The sequence below is a fragment of the Haliaeetus albicilla genome, chromosome 26 (assembly GCF_947461875.1).
Source record: "Haliaeetus albicilla chromosome 26, bHalAlb1.1, whole genome shotgun sequence".
In the NCBI taxonomy this organism is placed as follows: domain Eukaryota; kingdom Metazoa; phylum Chordata; class Aves; order Accipitriformes; family Accipitridae; genus Haliaeetus; species Haliaeetus albicilla.
Genome location: NC_091508.1, coordinates 4,573,471 through 4,599,894, shown reverse-complemented (window position 1 = coordinate 4,599,894; position 26,424 = coordinate 4,573,471). Strand labels below are relative to the sequence as shown.

Genomic DNA, 26,424 nt, shown 5'->3' with positions numbered 1-26,424 from the left:
TCCCCCCTTTCTCTTTCTTTCTTCCGTTTTATTGTCTCGATCATCTCTGGACACTGGTTTCACTTTGATCTCCGGAAACTTTGGCATCACTCCTAAAAAATATATGTATATATTAGAAAAAAAAAAAAAAGGAGAAGAAGAGAAAAGCTGAGCCTTTGTTCCCCACAGCTGTTGTCATGCTGTAGCAAATCTCTGCACAGGTATTAAATGCTTACCATTGATCAAACAGCCGGTGGTCCAGTGTTACCGGCACGGACCTGCTGAAGCCAGGTTATTTACACTAGAAATAATTTGGTTCCTGAGGTCTTGCTTGAGTTAAAGAGAAAAAAAATAAAAGCACAGAGTGGCAGGGAGCAGAGATGGAAGAGCTGCCGTCCCCCAGATAGCACAGAGGGACCCGGGCCGGCTGGTTTGGGGATGCTGCGGGCCAGAACAGAAGGTCTGTCCAGGCAGGCATGGGGCTGCAAGCACTGTGAGGTGCCACTAAGTCCTGGGATGTGGCTGCCCCCCTGCTCCCCATGGGTACCCTGAAAACATTTAGCCCTCTAAGCTTCCTCATCATCCCCAGGCTTGCAACTCCCACAGTCCCATTGCCTTGGGGCTGGGACATCAGAAGGCTGTGCCAAGAGACCTGCCTGGCCTGGAACATCTTGCTGAGGACACGGAGGGAGACCCACTGCTGGCCAAAGAGGCAAAAGCATCCTTCCCTCCTCCAGGGTGATGGGGAAGGAGCTGATGTGGGGACAGCCAGGGACAGTGGGAGAAGGACCAAGGTGGCACAGGGCAGAGCCCTGCCTGCTGCTTCTGCCCACTGTGCTGGCGAGACCATCCCTTGCTCCCGGACACGGGCACCGTCCCAGGGCTGCCCCTTGCTGCGGCGATGAAATGAAGCATGGCGGGTGGGTACAGGAGCGAAGTCGGGGGGAGAGGCTGGGGCATCGTCTGGCTCCCACATGTGCTGAGGTTGTTAGGAAGATTTATAGGGGAGAATGCGAGGCTTTTTCTTTTTGGCTTTATAATAATACATTAGGCTTTTAACCTCTGACCGGGAGCTCTGGAAAGGGGATGATCCAGGCAGCATCAGGCAGCTCCCAGCCCTGCGGGGAAGGGGAGCGGATGGGGAAGGGTCCCACCAGTTGGGACCTCAGCACAGCCACCGCCGCGGGGGCCGGGACACGGTGCCGGAGGGGTTAATGCAGCGCGGAGGAATGTGAGAGTTTAGCGAGAGGCGTCGGCTGTCTTGAGGTCACCTGTGAGGGATTAGCCGGGCAGGCAGACAGTTGTTGTTTGAGGACTGTCTGAGGCCGGAGAAGGGGTGGCGGTGGGCCGGGGATGGAGAGGGGGGTGGCTCGGGGGGCTGCGGGGAGCACCGTGGCCCCGCGGGTGGGATCTTCCTGTCCTACTGCGCCGCTATCAGATGCATTCATGAAAGCCCAACTGTAAACGGGCTGTCTTTTCCGCTAAGGAAATAAATCCATCACCATTGGGAAGGGGAGGAACGGGAACGGGGGGGCAAGGTGGGATATCCCCCCAAAGACTGGCTGCAGCATGCCAAACCCTGCCAGACCCCAGGTGGGCAGCAGAGATGCTGAGGAGGAATTGAAACGTTGCAGGCATGGCCAAGACCCATCAGGGCTGTCCACATGTGGGCTCCTTCCACGACAGGGACCACCAGAGAGCTCACTCCAGTGAGGACCATGAGATCAGCTGGTCCTTGCTAGTGGGTCCCCAAGTGGAGCCTTGACTGTTGAACTCCCCAGCAAACCCCCCTTTTCACTGCTCTGGGCTGAGCCTTCACGCCCCACATTTGTACATGTGTCTGAGCTGGCGCCTACAGATGGGTCTGTTTGTTGGAAACACAAAATAGAAGTCATGAGCAAGAGCAAGATGTCTGTGTGGACTCACAGCCTGGACTGACAGGTTCAGGAGGTTTTTGAATGAGAACTGACCTGTCTATCTATCTAAGGCTGCACCATGGCACCCAGCACCTCCCAAGCATTTCAGACCCCAAACAACAGTAATTTCTCCTGTACCTCCAAGCCTGGAGAAAAAAACACCATGATTCATTGCTGGGTTGACTGGCACGTTCATGTTTGCAGGGGCTGCAAGGGTGGACCAGGCGTGTGTGGGTGTGTGGTCCAACCGGGCAGAGACGAGTGTGCAAGGGCAGCATGGAGGAATCGCTGCATTTAGCTCTGAGCATCATCAAGCTGAGGTTTTATACACCTTCACATTGTCAAAGCTGATCCAAAGGCTTGGTTGGGACTATGGTACCTGCCTCATTGCTGCCTTCATACTGACTCCCTGTAAAACCTTGCTCCCTCCACCACTTTGTCCTCTGCCCCTGGCTTTGCCATTTCTGAAGCAGGATCAGGATATCCGTACTCCTTCCCAATGGCTTGTGATTCAAATCAACAGATGAATTTTTCCTGTACCTATAGATGTAATATCTGGTGTGCCTCTGCAGATGAAAGGTATTATATGAGGATAAATTCTTAATCATCACAATAATCAATCATTCTTTACCTATAATTTAGTTGAAATTAATCCAGCAGACAAGCAGAGGGCCAAATGGTAATCTGTGTCCTAGGTATTTTTATTGACTTGAAAGGAGAGCACCTTCCATTAAAATAAAGAGGAAAACTTGAAAAAGTGCACCCGGAAGTTTTCCGTTTTGAAAGGGAGAAAATAAAAAAAGAACAACCCCACAGAATAAACACCTTCTATTTTAAAAACCCCTCATGATTTTTAAAGTCAGTCTCTGGGTTTGGGCTAGATCTGACTCATGGTTTCAAAAGCTGAAGGGAGGGTACGGAGCTGTAATAAGTAGGGAACACCCAGTGCTTACCTGCAGGAGGTTTATCCTTGTGGTTTATTTAAATAAAGGAGACCAAGTTGCATTTCAGGGCTTGTAGTTGCCCTTGTACATTGGGTTTACATCAAGGAGACCTCTCTTTTGTGGAGTGCTAAGCAGGTTTGGTGATAAACCAGGAGGCCGCGTGGCTGTCCTGCCCAAACTCTGATTGAGAAACCTTCTAATGCAAAGAGAGGCTCCCTGGGGCTAATGGATGCTTTTATTGCACCAGCACTGTAATAAAACACAAAATAAAACAATTTTATTGAAATTAAAATGTAAATGGAAGATTTGTCTCACATCCCATCCCCACCCCCAGCTGGATCTGTGTCTGGCGGCAGGTAGAAATCCCAGCTCCATCCGTGCTTCCACAGGCTTCAGACCTGGGTCTGGGAATTGCACTGAATCTGCTGCTTCTTCCATTGCACGTCGCAGGCACTTTCCTGCATTGACCCAGCTGGTCCCAGCCCATTGCGGAGCTGGGTGCTGCACAGCCATGTAGGAGGGGAGAGACTCTGCCCCAGAGAATTGGTGACCTGGGCCAGGAAAGGGTGAGGGGAGGGAAAGGGCTCCTGCTTCCCGGGGAGCTCAGCCACGCAGGGAAAGAATAAATTGCTTGGAGTTTCCCACTGGGGGATATCCGTAGCACTCAACTTTAATCTGCTTATGCTCCTCATGTAGTCAATGAATAGGGAGAGTTTTTTTCCAAAGGCAATGCAGAGCACCCAAGGGACCAGGAGAGGGGTGACATAGCGGGTCTGGGGGATGGCGACATCCTGGATGTGCCAGTGGCTGGGTGCAGGGACAACCGGAGCACACCCGCTCCCGACTCATTCTTCCCAGCTCTGCTCCCGAGCACGGCTGCTTTTCCAACCTGTTTTGACAGTGCAAAGCAGCTGACAGGACAAATACCTGAGGGTGTGAGGGCCCTCTCAAGGTGACACCGTCCTGCTTGTGGTTTGTGGTGGCTAGCACAGGTCCCCAGGGCAGAGAGTGTCTCACCAAGAGATGCTCTCATCTCAGATGCACAGGCTTCAGGGGAAATCCCTATTCACACTGGTGCTCCTGAGGTCAGAGCCAACCCTGAGCGCCTCTGGGAAGGGATCTGCTTTGCGCAAGTCCATCTCAGGGCTGGTGGCAGCAGAAGCCACCCATCCCTGCACCCCAAAGAGCATCCACGCTCCCAGCAGCAGTGGCAGGGCTCTCCCTGGCCAAATGCATCCCAGCTGCCGGCTGAAGGAAACATTCCCTGAGCTGGTGGAGGGTTTCTGGTAGCGGCTGAGGGACAGGATAATAAAACAGGAAAAAATTAACATGTAAAAAAACATAGCTGCACCTGAAGCAACAGAGGCAAAGAGAGTCAATGCAATTCCCCTCAATGCCAGAAAGGAACTATAAGTCAGGGGAACAGGCTGGTGCCCCCATCCCTCCCTCCCGCTCTCGCTAACTCCTATTTCAAAGGCAGACAAACAACACACTGTACTGTGTGGCATCTCCACTCTTAAATCTTCCTGTCTTCGGGTTCGTGTAATGTGAGCCGGCAGGGCAGGATCTGACCCTCTCGCCTAGCCGTTCGGGGCACAGCCTCGGCTCTGGAGAGAAATCCCCCAGTTGGATCTCTCAAAGCCCCCGAACAAGCCGAAACATGTCCTTCTGGGAGAGGCAGCTGGTCCAAAGCGCTACTGCAGCCTCTGATCCTCGGGGCTTTGGGTTCAAACTTTGCGAGCAGCACCCGGCACTTGCAAGGCAAAGGGTTATGCTGGCGCAGCAGCAGCGCTGCAGAGGTGCAGGCAAAAACTGCCCCATTTTGCAGCCCAGCTGGCTGCACAGGGCCAGGGTCTGTGCCCACCCGCCTCCCGATGAAAGATGCTCTCTGTAAACCTCCCTGCCATTTAGCTCTGCTGCAGCTTGTTTATTTGGTCTCCACTCAGATGTGGCAGCCCAAAAGCATGCATCTCCCCAGCCATTTGTTTCCCCATGTTGGACTTGAGAAAGAAGTGGGCAAAGTTGAACCTGTGTGTCTGTGCTGGGGGGTAAATCATGGCTCCGTGGTGCCCTGTGGATCAGCCCCATCCAAGGCTGGAGGGAGCAGTGAGGAGCGGTCCCAGCACACTTCAGTTTTACCTCCCTGCTTCTGTCACCCACAAAAAGTGGGAATGGGAAGGGGTCAATAGGCACCCACCCAGTCAGACACCCCCAGACTCCCAAGGTGCTCCCAAAGGGCCACACAGCACACCCCCCCCACTGCCCTCGCTGTCACTGGAACCAGCTCGCTGGGGGATGTTCTTTGCATTGCCCTTTGCATTGCAACAGCCTTGCAAAGGGAGATGAAGCTGCTGGCTGGAGGCGGCTCTGGCTGGAGCAGAGCTGAGACACCATGGACCAATGTCTTGGAAGTCATCTCCTGCCATGGGCCAAGTGCTGCATGGAGGCTGTTTGTGTTGATTGTTGTGCTTTGATTTTCTTTCTTTCTTTCTCTCTTTTTTCTCTTTCTTTCTTGCTTTCTCTTTATTTCTTTCGCAAAAAGACATAATCTCTCTCTCCCACTCTTGCTTGCTCTCGCTCTGTGAGAGCTGATGCAGTTAATTGGAGCTTCTTGTAAGTGAACATTAACACAGGCAGAGCCAAGAAGACGTCTTGGCAGCAAAATATCATTATCAGTTCTTGAGCTCCAGCCAAAATCCCCTTGCGGTCAAAACACAATTCTTTAAACTAAACAATTAAAGATTTGTGCAAGTGTTGCTGCCATGAGTTATCAAGGACGGGGAGGGGCGGCTCCGTGCCCCTGTCAGCAGAAGTTAACAGTCCTGCTCCCTGGCAGGGAAGCAGGTGACAGGCTGAAACCTCCGTCAGTGTGAAGGCATGGGGAAGGGGCCCTGGGAAAAATCTCCGATACGGACGCATCACACAAGGGCTAGCAGCCCCACAGCAGCCACAGCCACAGGGCTCATCCAGACAGTGCCGCCAGGCATCAAACTCTCCTCTTCCCAGTGATGTGGTTTTGTTCTTCCTGTTCTCTCTTCCACCCTCGGTGGAAAGTGACTTTTAGGTTTAGCTGGAGTTTCTGTCAGAACAGAACAAAAAGCAAAATCTCCAGGTTTTCAGCAGTTCGTAAAAAAATACACATAAACCCTGTCTCCTTTCCTAAATGACAAAGTATCTTTTTCTGCAAGGACTGTTTCTCATGTTTGTGCACTCAAAAACACATAAAAATGAGAGTAAATTTTTTATTATTATTTTAGTCTTCTCCCCCCCCCCCCCCCCCCCCCCAAGGACAAAAAGCATTTCCCAACTAGATTTAGCTGCTGAAGAGAAGAGTTTGGGAATTCACCCTTTCCCCTCTCAACACAAAGAAAGAAAAACATTGCATCCTCTGGAAACCTTTTTCTCCAGGTTAGGCCCTCATTTCAGCCTGGTGCAAACAGGGAATAAATCAGTGAAAAGGGATCAGTTTAGACAATTTCAAGTTCGGACAGGAGGCCGCGGTGTCAGGAGTGACTGAAGTACATCAAACACAAAGCTACATTTCTGGGTTCGGGTGAATCTGCTGCTGCAGCCAGTAAAATGCAAGCGGCAGATGAGCGGTGTGACGGGAAGGAGGATAATTAAATGTCATGAGATGGTGCCAGGTGGGAGAAGCACCATCCCTCTGGCTGCAGCCAGGCAAGCTGCAAAGAGTTAGTGGAAGAATCGCTGTTAATTGTCACGGGGGTAGGGAAGGGTGTGCGTGAGGAGCAAAATTTTTAAAAGATGCAGAAATATTCCCACATAATAGAATATCCCCTTTTCAGTGTTGAAGTTAGTGTTCCAGGCCTTGGGTGAAATTGGCTCCAGGGGTGGGCGAAGCAGGAGCCAATTCACCTTCACACCAGGAGGAAAGGGTGCTCGGTACTGCGGGTGTCCCCAAAACACAAAATTGCGGGGGATGAATCAAGGCGGAGAGGCCTGAGAGTTCAATTGTCTTGAAAGAGGGGGGATTAGCATCTTTCCAGCCTCTTGACTAATTTCCACCACATTGGACATTCTTGTTATCCACATAAATGTCCAAACTATGTTTTAATCCTGCCAAGCTCTTGAGACCTTGTTGCCAAGAGCTCCAGGGGCTGGAACAAATTCCCCAGGTCAGGATTATTTGCTCCTGAGGCTTCTCCTCATCCTCCAAGTGCCCTGTCCATCAGCTGCCAAAGTTTGTTGTCTTTTCCTGAGTGATGCCAATATCTTCCATATGTCATCTCCTATCTTCATCTCTCTTCCTATCCCTTCTCCCTGCTCATTTAAGCATTTGTTCCCCTTGCTTCCTTCTACCTTTACAGTAGGACCCAACACAGGCAGGGCAAAGAGATACCAGTGCTGCCTCAGAGAACCAGAATTTCCTGTATTTTCTTCTTCTCTGATACTGGCTTTTTTTTTCTCCTATCCCAGTTCCTTTCCCCAGTCTCCTGCCCACCCCTTTGTGATTCTTCCACCGTCCCTCTTTGCTGCTAACTCACCAAAGCAAGTGTAGGTCTGGTGTTACAATGACATTCCCATGTATAGTAGCTAATAGAGGAAATAATAGATAAAATATTGACTGGTTTAGAGGCAGAAGGTGTGGAAACCCAGCTCTCTGTATCTCTTATCACAACAGCAATAAAAGGCAGTACTTTTTTACACCAGTGCATGCTCAGGAGTTTTTGTGGACGAGCATTCAGCAAGATGGAAAAAGAAACTGAACCAAACCATGGATATCCAAACCTGCCAGTGTCTGTAAATAATAGCAACACCATCAAGCATCCTCCATCTCATCTGTTGGGGTTTAAGTACACCTGTAATTGTTGTAGATGAAGATGAAGCTTCTGTGATGAGAAGATTAGCCAGCATGTTGCTGATGAGTGATTTTTAGGTCTGGCCAGTGCTGAGGTGGGGCTTGGGGCTTGCTGGTACGGCGCGCTGCTCCTGCCAGCCTCTGCTCGCCTGTGCTGGGCAGGATCCTTGAAGGAGGATGGATGTGTCTGCATCCAAGGAAGACAAATCAGTCCTGCTGGGCTGTTAGCGGCAGGGCTAATTTTGCAACAGAGCTGGCTGGATCAGCTTTCCCCAACCTCTTGTGCGGTCGGCCAGCTGAGCTGTTAGGACTCGTGTGCTGGTACCTCATCACAGCACCTTGCTCCCTGTAAAATCAGCCTTTGGTTAGCAGCAAAGCGCGAGCCCTCTGCCTGTCCCACCAAAGTCCAAGTCCTGCCTCACAAAACCGGCGGCACTAATGCAACATGAAACCACCCGCCGCTGAACTCTCTCAACCCGATGTTCCTGCTCACGGGACTGCACAAATCCCAGAGAGCCGGGTCACGCGCTGGGTGCCCTGCCAAGGTGGAGGGGAGCCGGCACGCACCGTGGCCAGGGGCAAGGAGGGGTGGGAAAGGAAGGCAGTGTTTGTGAGCTTACCCATCCCTGTTTTCCAGGGCAGGGTGCGGCTGGGGTGCATTTGGGAGCAGAGCAAGAGCCATCACTTCCAATGCGTGCAGAGTCCCAGCTTGGAGCGTGTTGCCCCCGGGACGAGGAGCAAACTCTGCTGCTGTGAACCCAAACCCCAACAGCAACCCCAGGGCCACTCCTTTCCTCTTCCTTCAGGCTGAAGTAAATATGAATTTGTGGTTTGGGACTGATCCCTTCACCCAGGGGAAAGACCCTTAGAGGAGAGCTCATTGTGCTTGTGTGACATTAGAGGGGAAAAACATGCAAAAGGGGAGAATCCCCCCAATGTGGTGTTGCACAAGGCTGTGTCCAAACAGGGCTCTCTCCTTCTGGCCACAGTTCCTCTGGGCCTTCATTTGTCCCCAGCAATATTCAGCCCACGTACCTGACTCGGCTGAACCCCCTGAGCTTTGACCCCTTGCCTGGCTGTAACCAGAGCCATGTAAAAAATATATTTTCTCCATTGCACTAAATAGCTAGCTGTGGCAGGCTGCAGAGGCCCCTCTCAGTGCTTCCTGGGGACAGTCCCGTTGCCACCTGTTCCTATGGAGAAGGCTTTTTATCACAAACACTTGGTAAACAGCTGCCGCCGGAGCCCCTTTCTGCCTGCCCTGCGTTTATTCGGAGAAAGTCAATAAGGGAAAAACAAACATTCCTCGTCCTTGTGCACACACATCCCTGGGCCGCCGCAGCGCTGGCCTGCTGTGCATGGCAGACCAAGAGCTCCCAGATGGTGCCCAAAGCCAGGGCTGGCGGGCACGGCCTCAAGCCTTGCTTTAGGAAGCCAAGGAGGAAGATCGCCTTTGTAAAGGGATTTTCCCTTTTCCCTTCCCCAGCACAGGGACACATCCCTGGTAGCAAGTTCAGCAGGGTCAGATATGAAACTCAAACCTCATGGGCTTCACCTCCCAGAGGGACTTCTTTTCAGCAAGCTGCGGAGGTTGGAAAGTTGAGCTATGAATCCCCCCGTTGCCCTCGCTTGCACAGGCACCCGATCCCTTCCCACTCCCACATGCACTTCCCGGAGGCAGGGGGAGAGGAAGAGGGCAGACAGGATCCCCCATCGCGACAAGCGCTTGCAGAGCCAGAGCCGAGAATTAACATGCTTAGGCTGTAATTAGGGCTTCAGCACCGTGACACCTTTACAAGTGTCTTTATTTAAAAGCAGGTAAATTGGAGGCTTCCAGGTTGGGTACGTTAGCGGGGGGAGATGGTGGTGGTGATGGTGGGGAAGGGATGAGACAGGAGTGAATTATTTTTAGTGGCATCCTCATGCTGTGACAGGTTGACTGTGGCCTGGGTGAGGGCTAGGAGATGCAGAAACTTGAAGGAAGTTGGTTGGACTCAATGCAGGGAGAGAGTATTTGTGTAGCTCCTACCTCTGTCCGCCTGTCGAAATGGCTGTATGGGAGAGCAAGGAAAGGGGGTGAAGCTGTGTGGGTCTGAACCCCCCACTGAGTATCAAAGCTGTGCTCATCCCATTGCCTGCCCTGTTCAATTCACCTGCTTCTATCAGCACAATTTACCCTCTACCTTCTTCACTGGCAACCAGATAACGTTGGCTGAAGCAGGCTGGGAAGCAACCCCACAAGTAGGGCTGGAGCAGGAGTCGGGCAGGGGCAAGGGCTATGGGGAGCTGGCAGCAGGGACTGAACTTCCCACTGCCCCTGCAGCATCGCTGCCTGCGAGCTGCGGGCAACCCTCCTGCTGGCCCTGCCACTCGAAACCTGCCAGCCCTGCTGGTTAGAGAGACAACTTCAACATTTGGATCCAGATGATAACACCAGCAGCCTCAAAGTTCAGGGTTATTCAGATCTAGACCAATCTCTAGGCTTTTTTTTTTTTTTTGACAGCTGCTGCCTCTACTTTAGGCAAGGACATTAGCGCCGAGAGGAAAAAAAATTTGATTTTAATGCAAGCCCCAGTAATCAGCTATTTGTGATGGAATTTTATCTGTCCTGGTCTCTAAGGGATGAGAAGCAAGCAGAGAGGAAAGAAGGGTCAGAAATTAGTATGCAGAAATATCTGATCAGCCAAAGTAATTTTCTTTAATAATCGTATTCATACTGGCTGCTCTCCGCTCACTAGAAGAATTAAGTATTTAATAGTAATATATTTCATCTGGCAGCAGTTCCGTTTCGTTAGGAGCTGTGATGCCTCGCCGGGGTGGGGGGAGGCAGGGGAGGCAGTGGTAGGAGGGCCCTGGCGCGGGGCGACCTGCCGGAGAAACAAAGCTGCCTCGCACGCCGGCTCGATCGGTGGTGGGTCCCAGAGGGCTGCCAGGTTCTGCCAGCCCTCCCTCCTGCCCAGCACCCGTCGGGGAGAGCCAGCCGGTGCAGCACAGCACAGGGCGAGCTCGTTATGGAGCTATAATTAAAGAGGAGCATGCTTCTGTCGCAAGGGGAGGGGAGGTGTTGGGACCAGCCGGCACGGACATGGGAGGAAGGACTGCATGCTGCCATGGACTGTCGACGTGTTTCACGTTGGGCCCTGTGTCGGAAATCCTGTGCTGCATCCTCTGGGCTGTGCGACACAGGAGATCACACCAGAGAGACAGCAGGTTTTTCCATGGCCTTAAAGCCTATGGTTCTGTAATTGCCAGGAGATGCACTAATTATTATTATTGGCATCCATTCAGGAAAGTGTTTAAACGCATGCTTAACTTAAGCATGTCCATAAGTCCCATTGACTCTAATGGGACTTAACTACATGCTTAAATGCTGGCCTGAATATTGATGTTTTCCCAAATCAGTGATTATTCACAACAATCCCATAATAAAAGCGAGAGCTTCCCAGAAGCCGTGCAGCCCAGATCTGTCCGGGTGTCTGCCATGTCCGCAGCGCGACGTGCAGCCATCTCTCGTTCGAGAGATCAGCAGCGTCTCCCTGCAGTTTCCAACCTTGCAGCACCTCCAGGGCCTGGGTCAGAGGATAGGGACCCTGTCAGGGTCCAGGGCTCCCCCAGATGTTCTGGGGCTCCCTCAGGACATCCAAAACCAGGGAATGGGGTCATCCACTCCATGCCAGCCCTGGCTCCAACACCCACCATGATTTGCACATGCAGGGCGGGTTGGGTGAGAAATACCAGGGAGAAATTAATCCATATTTGCTAAAAAGAGAGACAGAGAGAGAAAAATTAAAATCTGAGTTGAAATCCTGTCTGTTCTTTTAAAAGCACACGATATAAACAGATGGAAAGTGATACTGGCAATTCAGATCACTCAATAGTCTGAAATTAAATACCTATGTGTTAAATTGGCAGTTCTGCAGGCACAGGGAAGGAGGCAGCCAGGGATTTCAGGGTGCATTGGCAGAACAGTGACTCGGGGATAAACTGCCTTGGAAGGGTGGGAAATGCACTCTTAAAGGCCAAACTCTTCCAGAAATAACAGCAGCAAAACAGTATCACAAACCCTTGTATTGTTGGTGCTTTCTGGACTAATTACAAGCAAAATATCAATGGCAAAGAGCACATGTATTGAATGATTCAAGCTGGTACACAAGGGGACAGACTTATTCTTTTTCTTTCTTTCTCTCCAAAAGTTTTGTACTTTATTTTCCCAAATTTGCTAAGCTGAAGAAACCAGCACACCTTCCCCTTTGCTCCCTCCATCTCACTTCTGTCCATCCCAGCTCCTGTGTTCGCTCTGGTAACATGGTCTCTGCAGCAAGACCAAAAGCTGAGGTGCAAAAAATGAACAGCTCAATCGAGCTTGCAAATGCCAGAAAATATTGTTCAGTTGAAAAAAGATCTAGTGAACTGGGACTTGGCTCCTGTGATAAATATACTGTAGTGTGGGAATAGTGAGTAAATAAATAGTATAGCAGAGCATAAGACTTCTCTCATAGCAAAAATAGTGAGCTCCAGTGCTGATAATAGTGGGCTCCAGCTAAAAAGCAGGATAGGTGATTTAGACTGCAGAGCTCTTGTGATTGTGCATTTAGACTTTTGCATGGTGATATGAGTTTGCCCGGGACACAAATGCCCTCCTTGGAGGGACAGGGAAACAACTGTGAAACAGTTTGGGATTTCAGGTATTCCTTGATGCTCATTCACGTCTGGCCAAACCTTATTCTCTTCTGTTTCACCTCCTGAATGACTGTTCAGACAGACCCTGTGTGTGGGTAAGGGAGGAAGGGGTGTCTGTCTGCACCCCCTGTCCTCCTGTCTGCACTGCGCCTAGTCCCCAAGTCACACAGCTGCTGGTCACATGCCGTGTCCATGAGAACGGTCACAGCTCAGTGCATGCGACTGAGGATGCACCAAGTGGGTGCATGGGGGATGCGGGGTTACCCTGCCAGCTCCCAGCAAAACCCCTGATTTATCTGTTATCCAGCAGCACCCCGCGATGCCGGGTCCCTCCAGCGGGCAGCGGGTGCTGGCTCCTGCCTGCCCCACGGCTCCTTTCTCGCCTCCCTCTTCCCCCAGCACCACGGCCTCCTGCGAGCTCTCCTCCCCTCGGCACTTGAGCACCTTCAAGGATGCCAGCAGCACAGCAAGAGCAATCTCTGGACACTGCTGCTCTTGGAAAGGCCCGTGCCAGTGGTCCAGCTCCCAGCAAGCACCCTTGTCCCTCTCCGGAGCCAGTGACCCCGGACATCCATCCCACGCGTGTCTCCCCTCCTTCCTCCCCTCCTTCCCCGTCCTCCTCCTCCCCAAAGCGCTGTCTGCAGAGCGCGTGTTTGTGAGCTCACAGGGAACGGCGGGACACGGGCCTTTCTCTCAGCTCTAATGAAACCCTTTAATCATATTCAAATAGGTTACTGTTCAGGGGGAAAATAGAAATATGGATTTGATAGCAATAAATTTCCCTGGCTGGCTAAGCCCAGTTCTTAATTGTCCTGTCCCAGGGCTCGCACATTTCATTGTTCGTTAGGTGCTTAAGTCCCTGCTCTCATTTTGTGGCGGTGACATTACCGCTGATGGCTCTAATACTCTCATAATTTGAAAGGGGATTTGCATGATAGAACGCAGAGTATTAAAAGAAAAAGAAAAAAGGAGAGTTAAAAAAAAAAAAAAGGAGGGAGGGGGCGAAGAAGGAGTGTGCGGGGGGGCAGGGGAACGGATTCAGCTTTCACTTAAAAAAAAAAGTCACTTTCTTCAAAGTCAAATCATTGTTTTCATTAAAGTGAAAAAAAAAGTGTCTCTTCTGCACAGTCAGTCCGGCCTGGCGCTGGTATTATCCTTATTGTTGCTAATGGTTATTAATTATTATTATCCTGCTACACAGAGCACTGCGGACGTGATGTCCCCAATGTCCTTGGGACAAAGAGAAAAAAAAAAAGCAGGGTGTCCGAGCCGGGGCGGGCTCCTGGCAGCCGGTGGTGTGAAGCGAGAGGGGTTTTGCCATTGTCTCCGGTGCGACAGTGTTTTGGCAGCAGCCTTGGCAGGCATCCGCTGCCAACCAGGGTCTCCGTCTCAGCAGCTTTCTTTTATTCTGGTGTGCCTTGATGCGCACTGCCCTGCTGCCAGCTACTGCCCACATTTTGGGTCAAGGGGTTATTTGGGTAGAAAACACAAAATAAAAACTGGGTCGCCCTGCTGCCTTCCTTTATCCCCAAACTTTGGTTAATGTTTAGAGACGAGCCCAAATATATCTTTGTTCCTCGATGCCCAGACCTGCATGCGGGTCCCACCACTCCCAGCGGAGCCGGGTCAGGTTCTGCACTGCTACCTCCAAGGGGCTGGAAACCAGACCCGACTTCAGAGCTGAATTTTCCTAGTCGCTGGCTTTTAAAGCCGGGAAGAACCATTATGATCATCTGAGCTGCAAGTACCAGACCCCCTCAGCACCTGGGGTGTCAGAAATCCTGATGTGGATTTTATAGTGGCAAACCTATCTCTGCACAAAAAGAGGGACACGAGTCTCCAGGCTGTCATTTTGCAACATAAAGATCAGGGGGAGCAGCGATTTCTGCCTGTGTCGCTGGCACAGAGAGCCCCGGGCCAACATAGCACCTCTACGCTGTTGATACTATTGTTATTAATGGGAATAGTATCCTGTTGTGGTTTTATCTCCCTTTGGTTTGGCTGGCTAGTTTTCCCAGCCATGAAGAAATTTCTCCCAACTCTTGACAGCAACTCAGTTGTTAATTTCCTGAAAAAAATCTGCAATCTCAAATCTCTTTTGAGGGATTTTCCTTTTCCCATTGCTGGCTGGTTAAGGGGGAAAAGAAACATACCTAATCAGAGACCAAAAAGACTTCCCTTGAACAAGCCAGAAATTGCCCAGCCATTCCTGAGCCCAGAGCTGCCTCCACCTGTATTTATGGAGCAAGCACTCGCCAAACTAAATTGCAGCTGTGTCACCCAGTTCTGGTCCAGCTTTGGACCAATACCAGTCCACAGGCCACCAGCTAACTGGCCATGTCCATGACTGCGGCATGTCTTGAAAGAGGACTTATGCTTGCTGACACATCTCCAGCTGTCCTTTCCCTCCCCATCTCACTCATGTGAGAGAAATGCATAGAGAGAATCTGCAACCAAAAATTAGCCCTGGGGTAAAAATACCTTTTTTCACCTCTTTATATGGAGACCACAGTTATATTCTGTAGCTGGTCTGAAATTTAACGTTGGTGGATGGACACACACTACAATGTTCCTATGCTCCAGTGCACAGGAGTCCATAGCAAGGCTTTTATCCATCAGCTGTTTATTTTCTAACAATAAAGCGGTAGTCAGAAATGTATTAATTATTATTATTATAGTGTCTGAGGCTTGCGCAGAGATCATATTTTGGCTACTGTTCTCTTATCAAGCATCATTCAAAGTGAGAAGGGCTCAGTGAGTGAAAATCAGCCTAGGTCCATTGATCTCAGCAGAACAGGAGTCTTTTACCCCGGCTCGGGATGCTGCTTTCACACTTGCCATCCCCTTTTCCCTGTAACTCCATGGTTCATCCCAGGCTGTGCAGAGACATCGGCAAAGCCCCGGGCTGTGCATCCAGACACTTTCCTGATTTCTCTGCATTTGCACATAAGCTCTTTCCAGGCTTGTTTCAGTGGAGAGGATCCTCTGGCAGTTCATGGAGCTGATTTGAGCCCCAGAGCCACATACTAAACTCCCTCCTACAACATCAGGTATTTACCAGATGAATTCATCATGTAGGAGGTGCTGAGGTCCCCTTGCTTGGCTCGCCCCATCTCACCGAGGGCTTCCACGGGACAGGGCTCCTGTCCTAGAGAGAAGTATTGCTGTGTCTGCTCGTTCCCAAGGCTATTCACCACCCATTTCTTGGAATTTCACCATCCCTAATGCCCATGGGAAGGAGCCCAAAGGGCTCACAAAGAACAGAGATTTCTGTTTGTGTGGCTGCAACCTGCAGACACCCCAGACAGGCTCGGCACCCAGTCTCTGCGCTTGCAGGGAGTGCATGGTCAAATTCCCAAATATAGGTGGATTTTGCCAGCCCCATTCTGAGCTGTTTGCCCTGCCCTTGCTACCAACAAAACTTCTGGCAAAAACATGCCCGGGTTTCCTTGCCTTGCTTACCCCAGGCCTGGAGCAAGACAGGGATTAGCCATAAGCAAACCCAGCGTGCAGAAAGAGCTCAAAACCTGCCGGAGAGGTGCAGCGAGCTGGCTGGGCTGCGAGTCCCCTGCCCTTTGTGGGGAGAGGGATTTTGATCCAGCACAGGCGCCGGTAGATGTCTAAATCCAGAGAGACCCTTGAGGGCACGAAGGAGCCAGTTAGCGGTGCGTTGAAGGAAGGATCCTGGTCAAAATAGGATCATCTCGTCTCTCTTCTATTCTATTTTCATCACCACGGTATTGGACCACTTCCTACTAACATATTTACCCAGCGAGGTGACTACCATCTGTCTCCTCTTTATTAAAATACTCCAGGATTTTCCCCCATGAGTCGTTGCCCTTGGGAATGGGAAGAAAGGATGTCAGCAAGCTGGAGGGAGGACTGGGAAGTGGGTCATACCCTTCAGGAACACTCTCAGCCCCTCCAAACTGGGGCACGCTGTGAGTCCGGGGACACAGCGCTGTTTGGACTCGGCTGCACAACTGATCCCGGGGCGTTTTTTTGCCTAAAGCAGCCATTTCAAACGGTGCCGTGTGCGCTGCCAGCCCCCACCGTGCAGCAACTTGCTCCCCGATTACGTCACCCTGCATAAAAGGGAATTATTCAGACCTTCGTTTCAGCTGAAACAATACTGCAAATTAGCTAAATGTGTGCTCTGCTCCCCACCCGCCCCCCTCCCGCCCATCTTCCAAGGAACAAGGCCTGCCTGGTGCAGGTTGAGGTAAGACCTGGTCCGAGGTTCAGGGGATTAAGTCACTGAAGCCGATTTTGTGGAGTTTAGAAAAACGCCCATTTCCTTTGCAAAAAAAAAAAAAGAAAAAAAAGGTCCTTGAAACAGGCCTCACCACTAGTGGTGGTTGCAGCAGCTGCCACGCACCAGGGAGACTCTCCTGCAGCGCTGGGCTTTGCTCCCAGCGCCTTGCCCACCCTGGACGGACATGGATGGGCTCTGCAGCCTCTTTGCATCCCTCCTGCTGCCCCATGCCCCTTTGCCTCAAACCCTCTACCTTTTGCTAGCCGGAGGTCTGTCCAGCAGTTGCCCCCACCAAAGCCTCAGCAGCCTCCACCACCAAGGAGGTGGCCATGCCCTCATGTTGCCACCCCAGGGTCCTGTGCAGCTCTCAGGGGGAGCCCCACCACCCCCAAATTGTCCCCTGTGCAGTGGAGCAGCATCCCCACCCTCAGCCTGCTCTCAGGTCGATGGTGGGATGTGGGACATCTCCCAGCACATCTTCCACTGCTGCTGTCCCAAGCCCCATTCGCCCCGAGAAAGCACCAGAGCCAAAGTGGAGCTTAAATATTTTTGTTCTCTCATTCACTTAGGGGTGGGTGGAGGAATGAAGGGGGGAGAAGGGAGAAGAAGGGGAGGGGGACAAAGGGGGTTTAATAGGCTCCAGTGACAGCACAATGTCCACATTGGGAAAAGATTAATGACGAAAATTAATCGCATGACCTTTCTTTCGAGGAGCTGGAGGTGAGGCGAGCCATTAAAGCCTCTTATGTTGTAATTAACGTTTGAGGGGAGAAAAGACTGGCTTTAGAATGGATGCGATCATTTAATTAGGGTTATGCGTCAGTGCCACAACAGGTTCAGAGAAGTCATAATTTAACTATAGCTTTAAATTACACAGTCAGAACGTGGATGGCAGGGTTTAATGGCAGGGAAGCGCTGCCACCGAGGAGTAGGGAAAACAATTAAATAAACACCTCGAATGGGAGAAGGAGAGGGGAGATGGCCACGGAGACAAGGAGGGCATCCTGGGCAGGGAAGTCGCAGCTTGGGTTTGTTTGAAAGGGAATCCTATTAAATCAGAGCAGGACAGAACTCAAGCCACCTCTGTCCAGCTACACACCATCGGCCTCATGTGTCCTCACCGATCAAGGTTTCCAGGGCACTGGGGTCTCTTTCTCAGCTTGGTGTTAATCCCTCAGCCCGGTATTAATCCACCAGCCCTGATTTCCCCTTCTTTCACCCCAGTGGACACAGGTCGTAATTTGATTCATGTCCGGGCACCGTGGCCCAAGATGCTGTCTGGGCAGTAACTGGTATTTGATGCTTCTGTGCAAGGCATGAGGCACCTTGAGATCAACACCAATGAGCAAAAGCAATACGTCTTTACAAATATAAGATTTTAGAAAAAAGGTCAGGATTTCTATTTAGCTTTCAGGAGAAGAATTCACAAAAAAAATCCAGAGAAATGCCTGGTTTTCCCTTCATCTACATAGAAATGTCCACTTGGTGAGAGGACCGGCTGCTTTAGCGCTGCTGCAGAAAGCAGGTCTTTTTGGTCTGTGAAAGGGGAATGAAATACTGCTCGCTGCCACACCTGGGCTGTGCGGCATGGCATCAGCACTGCGTCCTGCTGGGCTTTTTGGGGAGGGTTGATTCGAAAAGGAAAAGTTGGATTGCATTTGACTTTGGCGCAGGGAACGGGTTTAACAGCTACTTGGTGCTGCGCAGGCGGGTGTATATGTTAGAGAGGAGGTGAAGGTGGATGTGTAGAGTCTTGGAAAATTATATGTGAGAAATGAGTGTCATGATCAAGTGCTGCATATTGGATGGATTATTAAGGTTCAAAATTAAAACATATACAATATTGCCGATGCCAAGAGCTCTCTAATCATAAATCAGTTCCCCTGACCCCTTCATAATCATGAGATTGCCCTAAAGAGCATGAGATTTTACATAATAATAAATGTGAAAGGGGTGTTTTTTAATTGGCCTTCTGGTTTTTTGAGCCTGCAGTGGTCACGTTTTCAAACTCTTCTTGGCAATCAGAAAGATGTTTTATTTGTTTTTTAGTGAAGGTGGAGGTTTTTCTGTAACACCGTATCTTTGTGAAATTATGCTTTAGGAAAAAAATACACATTTCTCATGAGCCCCTTCTCTGGCAACACAGCAAACAGAAGTGAGAGAACTGAAACTCCAAGATCCCAGTGCTGATACAGAACACACTGCATGGCGCAGGCTGCGGGAGCAACCCAGGAAACGGCAGGTTAAATACTGCAAATCAGAGCTCGTTAACTCGGGGGTAAATCACAAACAACTCTGCTGCCTTCAGCAGAGGCAGAAATCTGGAGTAAATAGTTCTCTGAATCTAACCAGCTGCTTAAAATCAGTATGATACTCCTGCTAAAAGGGAAAAAAATTTTACATTCTCCTTTCCTTTCATCATTCGCTTTGGTTTTCCTCTTGCTTTTGCTCACTGAGGGACCGTCATTACTGATGTGCGCTTCTCACTTTGCCTTTTTTATCTGCTTTGCCTTTCAGTGAAGGTCCTCCTGTCTTCCCACCGCGCCATCAGGTTTGGGCTGCAAACCCTTCCTTCTCTTTGGGGAGAATCCCTGAAATTCTTACAGCACATAAAAATTGTGAAGGAAACCCCCAAACGCTAGCACATTATTAACCGTAAGCTCTGCAAACCCCTGTCTCTCCTGGCACACATGGTCTGAGTGCCTCTTGCTGAACCAGCGCAACCCCAGTTAGCACAAGCCAGCGTTGTGTCACCACCACTGTCACCGACAGCATCTGCACTGCTCTCTGCAAGAACAGGATCAGGTCTTTGTATTTTAATCCTGTTGGTGTTCTACTCTCAAATGAGGGTGAGCAGAAATGAAAGGGAAGGGAGAGTGCACAACACCCCTCCCCATAATTTGCCTGCTTACTCTCAGCAGAAAGGACCCCAGGCTGTGCTGGCTGCAGTCACTGCACCCATTTTGATGCAAAATGCTGAATTTTCCACCCTCTCTACATTTTTGCAAGACGTGCCCCAGAGGGGGAACGTTCACTTCCACCACACCGCAGAGCCGCATTTCGTTCCCCTCTCCTGCAGTTGCACACCACAGCAAGCACAGCCACGCTCCTGCTCACCGCAGTGGGAGCCAGCGGATGCCACCAGCCTGCCCGGACGGCAGCTCGTGTCCTGGGGCTGGCTGGAGGACACCATCCTGCCTTCAGGAAAACTCACCAGCAGGTGCCTGTGTTTGCTCTGCAGCCACTGTGGTTTCTGTGCCTCCAATTCAGCAAAGTGCATAAGCACCTGCTTAACTTGGAGAGCGGGGTGAAGTCCATCCCTGCTTAGTGAAGCACTTGAGACAAAGTGCTTTGTTAAATCTAAGCCAAATGCAATTCTGGGCTGCATAAACAGCAAGGCCGTGCACATGCCAAAGTACCTGCTTGCAAATGGCCCCATGAACCAGGCCTCTGTCTTGCTTAGCTCTGTGTCTCATTGCTGAGCTGTAAGCAATTCGAGCCAAACAGCCCCAAATCCTAGCCAGCAGCAGTGACCTGACCATATCCAAAATCCTTAGAGCTTTGGATTTTGGGGAATGAATGGTCAGATCACTTCTGGACTGAGTTGTGCTCACTTCTGGACTGAGTTTTGGAAAAAACCAAGCAGTCTCCCAGCTCTGCAGGACTGTTCAGGTGACCAGGGCATTATTTCTGCTCTCACATGGGATCAGAACCAGCACAGGCAGACAGGTGGGCTATTTTCCAATGGGATAGAAGTGAAAATATTTACCACTTTTCTGTCCATACTGCTAGAGAGATACAGAATAAATAACAAACAAGTCTGCTCTGGAGCAAAGGGTGCTTCATTTGTCCGGTTCCTTTGTGCTCAGCTGGGATATTTGCATGCTCAGACATGCAGAGGGATACAAATGCATAAGAGGATCTCAAGCCCATTGCCTGTTTCATCCCACATCCTCACACTGTTGTATGTCAAAGCGATTGTCTAATTTTCCCCTGAACACCTGTCTCTGCAAGAAAGCCTAGGATTTGGGAAGAACCAAGAGCAAAAAAAAATGCATCAGCCACCCCAAGCCCACATTATTGCAAGCCCCATCCTTGAGAACATGCCAGGACGCCCATCACTGCTGCCCTGGGCCCAGCCCTCCCCAGTGAGCGTGGCGGCCCACGTGCTGCTGTGCAGAAGTCTTGTCAATCCCAGTTGCTGACTGCCCCATAAACCCCAGCGCCCTCAAAAGAGAGAGAAAAAATGGAAATTACTTCTATCCTTCACGGAGGTCTTGTGGCCTTAAAACTTAATAGTCTCTCAAATGCCGTAATGCAAGAGGGGACTTTTATGGACTCGACAAGGGATAATATTATTAAGGTGTGTTATTATATTAATTCCAATATTTCATGACATGGGGCGGGGGGAGAGGGTGAAGAATAAAACCTTTCACTGGGGAGTTCTGGGTTGTCTTATCCTTCCCCAGGGATGCACAGAGCGGTCAGCGAAGGCTGCCGGGGTTCCTTGGGTAGCAATGCCACTGTCACCAAATGCGCCTTCCCCTCCTCCTCTGCCCTCCCCTTGTCCCAAGGCAAACATCGAGGGTCCTGGTGGGAGATGCAGTCCCGGGGTGGCTATTCACATCTAAAGTGTGATGGGTTCGGAGGGGACAGCTGGATAAAGCCGACTAACGACCAGCAATTTAAAGCTTGTACCACCATCAATGGGGAGCAGATAGAGAGGGCTTGGGAAGGAGCAATTTTCTCTGTGTTGGGAGAAGCCATGGCTGGATCCAGGGATGTCCTGGGGAGGGCAAAGCTTGCAGCTGCTTTTCTTGTTGGTGCTTAGCTCTGGCTGCCCCTAACCCAAGGTCTGAGAGCCGGGATATTGGCTCTGCGTGACTGAGGCAGTGCTTATGGTGCTGCAGGACACCCTGGTGTTAAGCAGGGCACTAGGCTTGGGGTAGGGCTTCCTGGACCTCTGCCTGCAGGCCAGGTGGCAATGCAGGTGAGGCACCCTGTGCACAGGAACCATGGCTGGCTCAGCTCTGAAGGGATGGAGAGTGCTTTTTTGCACTGAAATCCCTTGAGGAAGGCCTCACCAGCTGCAACGGTTTGCCAGAGGGGGCAAGCAAACATCCAGAAATCTCCCTGTCCAGCCATCTCCATCACAAGCAGAGGCAAAGGCAGTCCCAGTGATATTCCATCACCCCATCCACTAAATGCCTTCACTGTCCAAACAAGTGCCACTTGATTGTTTCCTTTCCTAATCCCATCTCTTTCTCCTTCTTTCTGTATTTCCCTCTTCCCTTCTTTTTCCCTCTTTCTTCTTCTCCTTACCTCTCCAAGCCAAAGCGCCTGCTGGGATTCTGGAGTCCAGCCACTGCCCAGCTTTCACCGTGTGTGGGCAACACCAAACAAACAGACTGTAAATAAAATACCCTCTCTCTCACACACACACATATTTTCTCCATTACCTCTGCTAATACTGTCTTTCTTCCATCTTGAGTTCAATGTTGTTTTTTGTCTCTCCCAAACCCCTCCTCCTCCTCCTCCCTGCAATTTATTCCAGCTGTGAAAACCTTTCTGCCATCCCCTCTGCCACACGGGCGGATAGGTGAGTGGCAGTGAGAGAAGCCCCTCTAAGCCACTGTGGCTAATCTATCCCACATGTGCGACTTGGCGGGCGTCCCACGCCAGAGCCCGACCGGACTGCGCGGCTCCTGCTGAAATCAGCCTGGCCCTTTACGGGCTCCGGCCCAGACGCTTCCCTCCCTGCGCCGGCGGAGAGCAGCACCGGGGATGACATGGGCCATCTGGGTCTTTTCTTTTCTGTGTCCTCTTGTACTCGGTTTGACGGTGTGGTCTGAGCCTAAGGGGTGAGGTGGAAGCCTGCGGGGAGGAAGGGGTCACCATGAGGAGGACAAGAGAGGACAAGCCCCAAGCACATCTAAATATCTTAAGTCCCTGTGCTGAGCTGAAGGATGCCATGAAGCCGATCTTTGCTCATCTCAACACCCTTAGGTAACACTTTCCACTTCAACAGCAACCTGTTGGGAAACAGGTACCATCCTCCCCATTGACTGCTGGGGAAACAGCACTGCACGAGTCGGGGTGACTTGTCCCAGATCCCACCCTGAGCCATTCACGGGGCTGAGGGAAGAGCTTGGCTTTTGCGTGCCCTGTAACCACATGTGAATTCACCCTCCACAAGCTGAGAGAGGGACCCAGGAGCCCTGACATCCCAGTTAGATGCACTAAACTGTTCAGCTCTAACATGTTTAGATCCCTCTGTGGCTGATGGAGACAAAGATGAAGTAAACCCCATGCATTATTCCAGTCCCACGACGCTGTATTAGTCAATAACAGATCCTTGTTCATAAGCACGGGCATGCATAAAAAGATCAGATCATCAAATCCTTCCATCTCTCTGTTGTGTTTTTTTTTTTTTTAATAAATACATATCGAGGCTTTTACAAAACAGAAATGAGAAGCGTGTTTGGCGGTTGGCAGAACTTTGTGTGGGAGCCAAAGTGCCGTCCTGCCTGCCAGATCTATTTGTCTATCACTCGAAGCTGCCAGTCAAGGCAATGCCGCCGGCACCCAGGGGACGGCTGACAGCATGAGCCCTGGAGACTTGGTGGGGGAAGAGCCTCACTAAACCTTTAAAGACCACTTTATTTAACAGATAGCTTTAGTTAAGCAGTGGTTCCTGCTGGGCTATTTTCCTGGCTTCCCTGTGGCCTCAACACCAAGCAAATAGACAGGAATTTCCCGTCGCAGCCCAGGGATACAGCGAGAGGAGAGGTATAATCCTCGCTTTCAAGCAGGTTTGAGGCAGAAGCAGGACATGCCCGTTGTCCTATAGTGCTAATTGCCATCCTTGATGTGGCCTCGAGGCTCTATGGAAGTTGTGTCTGTCTGAACATGTGGCTTGGCCTGATTTTAAGCTAATAAGGATCTTTACATGCCCCTTTGCCCCACTATTCCCCATCCCAGGCAGCTTTTCCTTGCCCAAGCTGTGCTTCCACCCACACTTGAAAATAGGAAAGACCTTGAGGAGGCCGTGTCCTCCTGCTGACACCAGCTCAACCCAGAGATCTAGAGACATAAGCACAGCTGAGAGTACCTATCCAAAATCAAATGACCACTGGCTCTTCACTAATCTCCCACCACTGAGACAGAGCCTCCTACAGAAACCACATCCACACACGTGCATACACCAACACTGCAACATCTGCAGGGCGTGCACCCTTGTCACCTTCAGATGACAAGTTATATCTGATTGCCCAAAACCAAAGTGGGGCAGATCTGTCAGTCAATTGACCCATCAACTATGCTTTTCTCACCTGCCTCTCACCTTACTATCAGGGCTGTAAATGCAAAAAGAAACCAGTCTGTTGGAGTACTAATGTGTGGGTGAGCTCCATTGCACCGTGATGAGTAGGTTAGCTGCAACGTGTGTTGTTAAATAAAGATTTTAGAAAGGCAGGAACTTGTAAAACAAATAAATAGGAGCTCTTCTTAGCGAGTCTGAGTCTGAGGCAAAGCAGAGGATTGCTGTGCCGCGTTTCCTAAATGAAGTGCATGCTCGGGCTGTGCATTGCTCAGACACACCAGCGAGGTCCTGACTCCTCCAAAGTGAACATCTGCTCAATAAATGTTGTCTCCCACCTGATGGAAGCAGTTGAGTAAAGGTGTGGATTTGTTCCAGATGGGGAGCATAGGTGCCATCATCTGAATTCAAACCAAAAATCTACGTGTTGAGCCCTGCTGAAGGGGTCATCTTCCTCCCTGCTCCTGCTGCTTCCAAGCAGGAGGCAACGCTGAAAATGAGAGAGAGCGTGCAATGCGAAGGTGCAAGGATAAAGCGCCAGCCTCTGCTCTCCTCCCCTGCCTCCTGTGCCTTTTCCCCACTCTCCTCCCCCTGGCTCCTGTCTTGCTTTGCACGACCAAAACGGGGTTGTGAGATCCTTCCTCTGCGCTTGGCCCTTTGTGGGGACCTTCCTGGTCATTTCAAAGAGCAAAAAATTTGACTGCAAGATGGAAATCCCACTGCCCAAAGGAAAACAGCTTATGTAAAGCGTAAAGCTCCTTTAGCACTTGTGCAAGCTTTGGGCCTCAGGTGATGGGGAGCAGGGGCAGGGAAAGGACCCCGAGGGATGGAGAAGGTGCAGTAAGCCCAGGAGGGGAGCAGACCTGTCCTGTGTAACTCCTGGGATATTGACTGTTGGGACACAAGGTGGGGAGAAGAAAGGAGAGTAATGGCCCTGGATTTCCCCCAGATGTGTGGCGGGCCCACATGATTGATGGCATCTGTCTTTTGCTTTATTAAACTTGTGCAGCCATGTTCAGCCAGGGATTTGCAAGCGGCTTAATGAGTATTAGGGAGGAATCTCCTGGCAGGACGGGGAGATTTCAGGGGTTTGCTGAGCCAGTGGCAGGAAATGTCCTGCACAATGCAGCATGTCCTGCAGGACAGGGGCTAGGACGCTGGGAGCAAAGGGAAGGGCAGAGGGGTGATGCCTGCAGGGATGCATTGCTGCAGGTTGTTACCTCGACCTACAGCCTGCGGCAACGGGACAGGCGTGCTGAGTCCGGAGGTGGGTGGTAGCAAAGGGAGCCAGCACCAGGCTGGGAGAAGTGCCGGTGCTGTCTAAGGAAAACACACCTTTGTGCACAAATGAGCCGGGACATCGGCAAGAATTGATGACAGCAGCCTTGGTTTGCTGTCTAGGTCCTGAATCCAAACTCAGAGCTCCGATAGGAACATCCTGAGTGACAGTTCACTGGTGTGTTCGGGAACAAGTTGGCGTGAGAGTCCCTTTTCCGTGGGGCTCAAAAGGCATTTTGAGAGATGAGTTAACCCAGAACCTGAGGTCTGTCGTGGTCTCTGCTGCTGGGTCAGACCTCTGCTGTGCACAGGCTTGGCTGCACAGCCTCTTCCTCCTCTTTTGCTCTTTGATGGAGGATTTCAGAGTGCCAAGACCTTGTGTCATATGGCTGCTTTTCCTACTTAGCATAGATGTACATGCACATGTGTGCATTAGTGTACTTATATGTGTAATATTTGTGTGTATCTATATGCAGGGTGGGGAAGACTGACATAGAACTTTTAATCTGCAAACATTTGCAACTTAAAAGCCTGATTAAATAGAAAAGTTTCTCAGCTGCAGATGAACATGGTACCTTCCCCATGCCCCCTGACCCAGGAAAACACTCCAGGATATTTCCAAGTTGATTCTCCATCCATATTACATGAACCACTATGTGAGGCACCACCTGCACAGGGCACCATTGCTGTGCTAGTGCAAGGCCACAGAAAAAGCTTCCCTTTTCTCTGCTCTGAGCACTTGAGATACACAGTGCCTCAGTCTTCTGCCAGCCCCCACACCTTCGAAACCCTGCAGGTTATGTTCCTCTCTTTCAGTTCTTGTGACCCTTTTCTGCATCACTTTAAAGCCTTTTTGTGATGGAAGACACCCCTGGACTAGATACCACAGTATGAAAAGGCTTGCTTTTTCCTCTGCCAATCTCTCGCCTTTAATCCCTTACCTACGTCACTCCCCGGCTCCATCCACACCCTCTCCACCCTGGGCACATCACGGTCACAAGTCTCTGCACAAACTCAGGCCTCTGACGCACAAACAGCATTTTTAAATGAAATCACTTTGGTTTCCTTCCATTCAAATCCTGATTTTCACTTTGTGGGGTTTGGGGATTTTTTTGTTTAAACTGTCTACCTTGGCCACAGCAGCTTAACACTTCATTTTGCTTTTTAAAAGAAAGCTGCGAGTCTTGGGTACCGCTTCCACAGTGTTTTAATTTAAAAGGATTTCAAAAGAACTT

General features: G+C 50.6%; 1 long non-coding RNA gene across 1 annotated transcript in view; it reads left to right on the top strand.

Moving 5' to 3' along the window:
- LOC138682155 (uncharacterized) overlaps positions 1-3,075 on the top strand; it is a 65,171-nt gene extending 62,096 nt beyond the window's left edge. The window contains exon 3 of the long non-coding RNA XR_011322335.1: positions 2,100-3,075. This is a non-coding gene — a long non-coding RNA (uncharacterized lncRNA). The remainder of the gene's footprint in view (positions 1-2,099) is intronic.
- Positions 3,076-26,424: the final 23,349 nt, after the last annotated feature.